This window comes from Sturnira hondurensis, unplaced genomic scaffold (assembly GCF_014824575.4).
Source record: "Sturnira hondurensis isolate 20B ecotype Veracruz unplaced genomic scaffold, ASM1482457v3 Scaffold0002840, whole genome shotgun sequence".
Lineage (NCBI taxonomy): Eukaryota > Metazoa > Chordata > Mammalia > Chiroptera > Phyllostomidae > Sturnira > Sturnira hondurensis.
The window spans coordinates 16,324,386-16,333,169 of NW_028075471.1; positions in this window are offsets into that span (position 1 = coordinate 16,324,386).

The following is an 8,784-nucleotide window of genomic DNA, read 5'->3' on the forward strand; positions in this document are numbered from 1 at the left end:
GCAATGTAAGAAATTTTACTGCCTATGTTTTCTTCTAGTAGTTTTATGGCTTTGGGTCTTATGAAAGTCTGTAATCTATTTTTATTTAGATTCTATTGATTATGATATTATAGTTATTCTTATTTTTCCCCTCATGCCCCCTCCAGTCTGCACCCCCACTATCTTAGGCAATCCCCACACCTTTGTTCATGTCCCTGAATCACATATATATTCTTTGTCTGTTCTATTTCCTATACTATATTTTACATTGTGCATTATATTTTACATACCCATGGTTATTCTTTAACTACCAATTTGTACTGCTTAATCCCCTCACATCTTCACCCATTCCCCCATACCAACCTTCCATCTGGCAAACCAAAACACTCTCCATCCCCACAATTCTGTCTCTGTTCTTCTTGTTTGCTTAGCTTGTTTTTTAGATTTAATTGTTGATAGATTTGTACATAGTTTTGATCTTCTTTTTCTTAAATGAGTCCCTTTAACATTTTGTATAATAATGGTTCTGTGATTTTGAACTTCTTCAGTTTTTTCTTCTCTCGGTAGCTTTTTATCTGCCCTCACTTCTAAATGATATCTTTGCTTGGTAGAGCAATCTTGGCTGTAGGTCCTCACTTTTCATGACTTAGAGTATTTCTTACCAATAACTTCTAGCCTACAGAGTTTCTCATGAGAAATTAGCTTACAGTCTTGTGGGGACTTCCCTGTAGGTAAGTATCTGTTTTTCTCTTGCTGCTTTTAAAATTCTCTTTTTATCTTTAACCTTTGGCATTTTAATTAGGATGTATCTTGGAGCAGGCCTATTTGTTTCCATCTTATTTGGGACTCTCTGTGCTTCCTAAACTTGCATGTCTCTTTCCTTCACCAAATTAAGGAAGTTTTTTTTAAATTATTTTCTCAAATAGATTTCCTTTTTTTTTATTTCTTGATCTTTCTTTTCTCCTTCTGGCACCCCATGATGCAAATGTTGGATCTCTTAAAGTTGTCCCAGAGGCTGCTTATACTACCCTCAGGTGTTTTTTGGAGATCTATTTTCTTGTTTTGATTGGTTGTTTTTGCCCCCTTATGGTCCAAATCATTGGTTGGATTCTTGGCTTCATCTACTGCACTGCTGTTTTCCTGTAAATTGTTCTTTAATTCAGTTAGTATATCCTGCATTCAGGTTAAATCATTTTTATGCAGCTGAAGTCCTCACTAAGTACCTTCAACACCCTTATAACCAGTGTTTTGAACTCTGCATCTGATAGATTACTTCTCTCCATTTTGTTTAGTTCTTTTCCTGTAGTTTTTTATCTGTTCTTTCATTTGGGCCATCTCTTCTTGTCTTCATTTTGGCAGAATTCTTGTCTTTGTTTCTATGTGTTAGGTAGAGCTATTATGACTTCCTGTCTTGGTAGCATGGCCTAATGTAGTAGGTGTCCTGTAGGGTCTAGTGGCACAACCTCCTCTATCAATCAAGCTGGGTACTTGAAGTGCACCATTTATGCCAGCTGCATCTGCCCTCCTCTTGTAGTTGAGGCTTGATTGCTATTGGCAGTTCAGTGGGAGGGACTTACCAAGTCAGTCAGACTGGCTGTGACTGACCAAGAACCTCTGCCCTCCATGGAGGTTGAGCTGTGCAAGGAAAGTTGGTAGTGCTCCAACCTGGTATAGCTGTCTACTGAGTGTGCAGGCTCTGGGCTTTCCTGAGTGGTGTAAGCCAAGGTCAGCTTCCATATGCATCCTGCCCTGGGTCAAGCACCATGAGCCACAAAGTGATTGGCAAATGGCTGCTACTTGTGCTGAGCTTGGAGCTTTTAAGATGCAGCCAAATTGTAAACCTAGGCTGACTGATGCCTGGGACCACTTAGCAAGAGGTACAGAGTCTGGGGACTTGCTGAGGCTGGCTGTTGCTTGTTTGAGAGTATTTAGGAAAATGTGAAACATTCCAATGTGAAAGGCAAGCACTTCACATGGAAAAGCCACTGTTAACAGCTTGGGTAGACCCCTAATTTGTGTGGGGTGGAGTCTCAGGGAAACATCTGGGTGGGGCAAACAGTCTGAGCCAGGTTGATAGATTCTTTGATATGGCACCCTCCTGGTTGTTCTCTGGTTCTATTGTGGGTGGATTCAGAAAAGAAACAGTGCCCTTGGCCTGCCACTCTGTCTGGAAGAAAGCTGTCCCCCAGCTCTCACCTGATGCCAGACACTTTAGTTCTTCCCATGTGTTATTGGTTCCTTTCAAGCTGCTATCCCAGAGCTGGAACTGAGATGGAGTGAGGCTGAGTACGTGTGTGTGCAGGTCCTTTAAGAGTAACTGCTTGGGAATCCAGCAGTTTCTTCCACTGACTCAATTCCTGCTGGTTTTTGCAGCCAGAAGTTATGGGGACTTACCTTCCTGGCACTGGAACCCTGGGTTGGGGGGGCTGGTGAGTGGGTATGACCCCTTGCTCTTGAGATATCCCTTGTGATATTTATCTACCACACTTGGGTATGGGACCAGTCCATCATTCTGTATCTCCACCCCTCTTACTAGTCTGGATGGATGTAGATTTTTTAATTCCATAGATGTTGGACTTCTATTCAACTTGATTTCCGATGGTTCTGAGTGATGGTTGTTCTATAGTTGAGCTGTAATTTTGCTGTGGTGTGTGAGGAGGTAAGTTGTTTACCTATGCCTCCATCTTGACTGGAAGTCTACAATCTATTTTGAGTGTATGGTGTAGAAAAGTAGACAAGATTTATTTTTTTTGCACATGTCTGTCCAGTTTTTACAACACTGTTTATTAAAGAGACTGTCTTTACTTCATTGTATATTGTCTCCTTTGCCATAAATTAATTGGCCATGTAGGTGTGTGTTTACTTCTGAGTTCTTTATTCTGTTCCATTGATCTATGTGTCTGTTTTTATGCCAGTACCACGCTGTTTTGATTACTATGGACTTTTAGCATAATTTGATATCAGGTAGCATTATGCCTTCACCTTTGTTCTTCTTTCTCATAATTGCTGATGCTGTTTGGGGTCTTTTTTCATTCTATGTAAATTTTAGAGTTATTTGTTCTGCTTCTGCAAAACCAGTGCTATTGGTACTTTGATAAGAATAGCTTTAAATCTATAGATTGTTTGGAGTAATATAGACATTTTAATGGTGTAAATTCTTCCAATCCACAATATGTTATATCCCTTCATTTACCTGTATCTGCTTCAGTTTCTTTCTTCAGTGACTTATAATTTTCTAAGTGCAGGTCTTTTACATCCTTTGTTAGAGTTATTCCTTGGTATTTAATTTTATTTTGATGTAATTTTAAATTGGATTATTTTAATTTCTTTATGAAAGTTTATAATTGGTTTGTAAACATTTAACTGATTTTGAATATTAATTTTGTATCTTGTTACTTTACTGAATTCATGTATTAAATTTTGGGTTTTTGGTGAAAATTTTACAGTTCTTTCGTATATTGATCGATAGTATCATGCCATTTATAAATAATGTCAGTTTTATATCTTTCTTTCTAATTTAGATGCCTTTCATATCTTTTTCTAGCCTGATTGCTATAGCTAGGACTTCCAATACTATGTTGAATGAGAGTTCTAACTACAGACATCCTTTATTTGTTCCTGATCTTAAGGCAAATACTTTTAGCTCTTCTCCATCAAGTATGATTTTAGCTGTGGTTTGTCATGTATGGCCTTTATTATGTTTAGGTACATTCTCTGTATTTGCACTTTTCATAAATGGAGGCTGGATTTCTCAAATACTTTTTCTGCATTTATTGATTTGATTGTATTACTTTTATCCTTCATTTTTTATGTGTTGTATCACATTAATTGATTGTTGATATTGTAGCAAGCTTGAATTTCCAAGACATAAATCCACTTGATTGTGATGTATAATCTTTTGAACATTTTACTAATTTGGTTGGTTTGTTAATATTTTGTTGAATTTGGTTATTATGCTAATGTCTGGTTGAGGATTTTTGTATCTACTGGTATGTTTATGAGGATATTGGCCTATTGTTTTCTTCTTTTTAGTGTATATCTGATTTTGGAATTAATGTAATACTTGTCCAATAACATGACCTTGGGAGGTTTCCTTCCTCTTGAATATTTAAAAATAGTTGGAGAATGGGTATTAATTCTTCTTAAATGTTTGGTAATTTTGGATTTGTAAAGCCATCTAAAGCAGAACTTTGGTTGGTTGGAAGTTTTTTGATTACTGATTTCATTTTAGTTAGTAGTTACTGGTGTGTTCAGATTTTCTATTTCTTCTTGACTCAGTCTTGGAAGGTTATAGCTTCTAGGGATTTATCCATTTCTTCCAGATCATCAAATATGATGACATATAACTGTTTCTAGTATTATCTTATAATCCTTTGTTTCTATGTGCTGTCATTTGTCACTTCTCTTTTATTTATAATTTCATTTATTAGAGTTTTTTCTTTTTTAAAATATATTTTATTGATTATGCTGTTACAGCTGTTCCATTCTCCCCTTCATTCCCCTCCACTCTGCACACCCCTCCCCCACCATTCTCCACCCTTTAGTTTATGTCCATGTGTCACAGTTCTTTAGATTCTGTATTTCCCATAGTATTCTTGCCCTCCCCCTGTCTATTTTCTACCCACCGTCTATGCTACTAATTCTCTGTACCTTCTCCCCCATTCTCCTCCTCCCACCCCCTTTTGCTAACCCTCCATGTGATCTCCATTTCTGTGGCTCTGCTCTCGTTTTAGCTGTTTGCTTAGTTTGCTTTTGTTTTAGGTGTGGTTGTTAATAACTGTGAGTTTGCTGTCCTTTCACTGTTCATATTTTCAATCTTATTTTTCTTAGACAAGTCCCTTTAACATTTCATATAATAAGGACTTGGTAATAATAAACTCCTTGAATTTGACCTTATCTGAGAAGCACTTTATCTGTCCTTCCATTCTAAATGAAAGTTTTGCTGGATAAAGCAATCTCGGTTGTAGGTCTTTGGATTTCATGAGTTGGAATACTTCTTTCCAGCCCCTTCTTGCCTGTAGGTCTCTTTTGAGAAATCAGCTGGCAGTCTGATGGAAACTCCTCTATAGGTGAGTGTCCCCTTATCTCTTGCTGCTCCTAGAATTCTCTGCTTCATTTTAATCTCAGTCAACTTAATTATGATGTGCCATGATGTGTTCTTTCTTGGGTCCTCCTTCTTTTGGACTCTCTAGGCTTCCTGGATTTCCTGGAAGTCTGTTGCCTTTGCTAGATTGGGGAAGTTCTCCTTTATTATTTGTTCAAATAAGTTTTCCACTTTTTGCTATTCTTCTTCCCCTTCTGGTACCCCTATAATTTGGATGTTGGAATGTTTAAAGGTGTCCTGGAGGTTCCTAAGCCTCCCCTCATTTTTTTGAATTCTTGTTTCTTCATTCTTTTCTGCTTGGTCATTTTTTTCTTCCTTTTGGTCTACTCCATTTATTCGAGTCCCAGCTTTCTTCCCATCACTATTGATTTCCTGTGTCTTTCCCTTCATTTCACTTAGCTTAGCCTTCATTTGTCTATCTAACTTGGGACTAAAATCCACCAGTTCTGTGAGCATCCTGATCACCAGTATTTTGAACTGTGCATCTGATAGTTTGGCTATCTCTTGATTGCTTAGAAGTATTGACTCTGGGGCTTTGAGCTGTTTTCCTGCTTGAGCCATAGTGTTTTGGTCTGTTTGCACCTGTTACACATGAGGGGCAGAGCCTTAGGTGTTCACCAGGGTGGGATGACCCAGTTGTTGGGTTGTGACGCTGTATGTGGGGGTGGGGTCAGAGAGGGGCAATGGCATTTGTTCTGCTCTCTCTCAGATTTTGGTCACCTCTGCTGCTTCCCACAAGCAAATTGGGCCCTTCTGGTGCTCGTTCCCAGGTGTGTGGGCTTGTGCACCCTCCAGGACCATGTGGGTCTCTCTAATGAACTCTCTGTGAGCCTGGGAGCCTCTCCCGGCACCTCAACCCTCGAAAGTTTTTCCAATTGGTGCTTTTAGGCTTTAATTCCCATTACTGGGGCCCTGGTTTGTGAGGTCTGCCTCACTGCTCACTCCTTTGCCTGGTTTATCTGCATGTAAATGAGTGACCACGGTCAGCCAGCCACCTTGCGCCCTCACTGGGTCTGCCAGTTGCCACCCCATGCCTGGGATCTGCCAACCACTGCCTGAGTGCTTGGGTTAGTCCAGCCACTTTTTCCTGCTGGGACCCCTCTCTGCCAGCTGCTGACTCCACCCCTCTTACTGGTCTGGCTGAATTGTTCATTGTTGTTGGACTTCTGTACAGTTCAATTTTCTGTTTTGGTTCCGTTTTTGTTACTAAAACTGTTGTCTTTAAACTTGGTTGTGTGAGGAGGCACAATATTTCCACCTACGCCTCCATCTTGGCCAGAAGTACTTTCTTTTTTTTTTTATTATTCAGGCTAAAAATTTATCAGTTTTGTTTCTTTTCAAAGAACTATTTTTGATTTCATGGATCCTTTGTATTGTTTTCAGACTCTATGTTTTAATTTCCACTATGATCATTATTTATTTCCTTCTACTTCGTTTGGGTTTTGTTGGGGTTTTTTTTAGTTCTTTTGGGTGTAGAGCCAATTTGTTATTTGATATTTATTTTTATTTCTTGAGGTAGGCCTATATTACTATGAATTTTCATCTTAGAACTGCTTTGTTTGTGTTCCATAGATTTTTGGTCACTGTTTTCTCATTTTAACTTGTCTCAAAATATTTTTTATTTCCTCCTTGATTTATTATTAATGCATTCATTGTTCAGTAGCATGCTATTTAGCCTCCATGTGCTTGTGTGCTTTTTGTTTTTAATTTGGTTTCTAGTTTTATACCATCGTGTTTGGGGAATATAACGGATATGATTTCAATCATCTTAAATTTATGGAGACTTGTTTTGTGGCCTAATATGTAGCATATCATGGAAAATGCTTTGCGTGCACTAGAAAATGATATTTTTGCTGCTTTGGGGTGAAATATCGATTAAAAATCTATCTGCTATAAAATCTACATTAAAATATTAATTTAATCTATCAGATCTAGCATCACTTAATGCTGCTGTTTTCTTCTTAGATAATATATTCATTGATATCAACAGTATGTTGACGTCTCCTATAACTACTGTATTACTGCCAATCTCTCCCTTTATGTTAACTGAGATTTGTTTTAGGTGCTTAAATTTAGGTGCTTTTGTGTTTGGTGTATAATTGTTTATAAGGGTTATAGCCTCTTGTTGAATTAATCCTTTTATTATTATGTAGTATTCTTTTTGTCCCTTCTTATAGCTATTGTTTTAAAGTCTATTCTGTCTATACAGAATCACAGAACTGGAGATCACATGGAGGGTTATCAGTGAGGGAGTGGGAGGGGGAGAGGAAACAGGTACAGTAAATAAGTAGCATAAATGGTAGGTAGAAAATAGACAAGGGGAGGTTAAGAATAGTATGGGAAATGTAGAGGCCAAAGAACTTATATGAACAAGCCATGGACATGAACTAAGTGGGGGAATATGGGTGGTGGGGGTAAGCAGGGTGGAGGGGAATAAAAGGGGGGAATGAGACAACTGTAATAGCATAATTAATAAAATATATTTTAAAAATAAAATAAAATAAAGTCTATTGTGTGTAATATAAGTATTACAATCACTGCTTTAAAAAATTTTTTATTTACATATTTTTTAATTGATTGACTCAGTTGTCTCTACTTTCACAGCACCACTCTCCCCCACCCCACCCACCCACACCTACCACACTCAATCTAACTNTGGACATGAACTAAGTGGGGGAATATGGGTGGTGGGGGTAAGCAGGGTGGAGGGGAATAAAAGGGGGGAATGAGACAACTGTAATAGCATAATTAATAAAATATATTTTAAAAATAAAATAAAAAAAGTCTATTGTGTGTAATATAAGTATTACAATCACTGCTTTTAAAAATTTTTTATTTACATATTTTTTAATTGATTGACTCAGTTGTCTCTACTTTCACAGCACCACTCTCCCCCACCCCACCCACCCACACCTACCACACTCAATCTAACTGCCCCATTGGCTTTTTCCATAGGTCTTTTATACATATTTTTTCATCACCCTTCCCTTTCTTTCCACTGTTATCCCCATCTTCCTCTCTGGTTACTGTCAGTTTATTCTTTATTTCAATGTCTCTGGTTATATTTTTCTTGCTTGTTTGTTTTGATGATTAGAGTCCACTTATAGGTGAGATCATATGGTATTTGTCTTTCACTGCCTGGCTTATTTCACTTAGTGCAATGCTCTCCAGTTCCACCCATGCTGTTGCAGAAGGTAGGAGTTCCTTTTTCTTTCTGTTGTATAGTATTCCATTGTGTAAATGTACCAAAAATTTTTGATCCACTCATTTGCTAATGGGCACTTAGGTTGCTTCTAGAACTTGGCTACTGTAAATTGCACTGACATGAACATTGGAGTGCATAACTACTCTTGAATTGGTGTTCCAGGAGTCTTAGGTTGTAATCCCAGCAGTGAATTGCTGGGTAAAAAGGCAATTCCATTTTTAGTTTATTGAGGAAATTCCATATGGTTTTCCACAGTGGCTGCACAGGTCTGTGTTCTCATGAGCAGTGTACTACAGTACCCTTTCACCACAACTTCACCAGCACCATTGTTTGTTGATTTGTTTATGATGGCTATTCTGACTAGTGTGAAGTGGTATCTCACTGTGATTTCACTTTGCATCTCTCTGATGGCTAGTGATCTGAGTATTCTTTCATATGTCTATGGGCTTGTGTATGTCCTTCTTGGAGAAGTGTCTGTTCAGGACATTTGCCCATT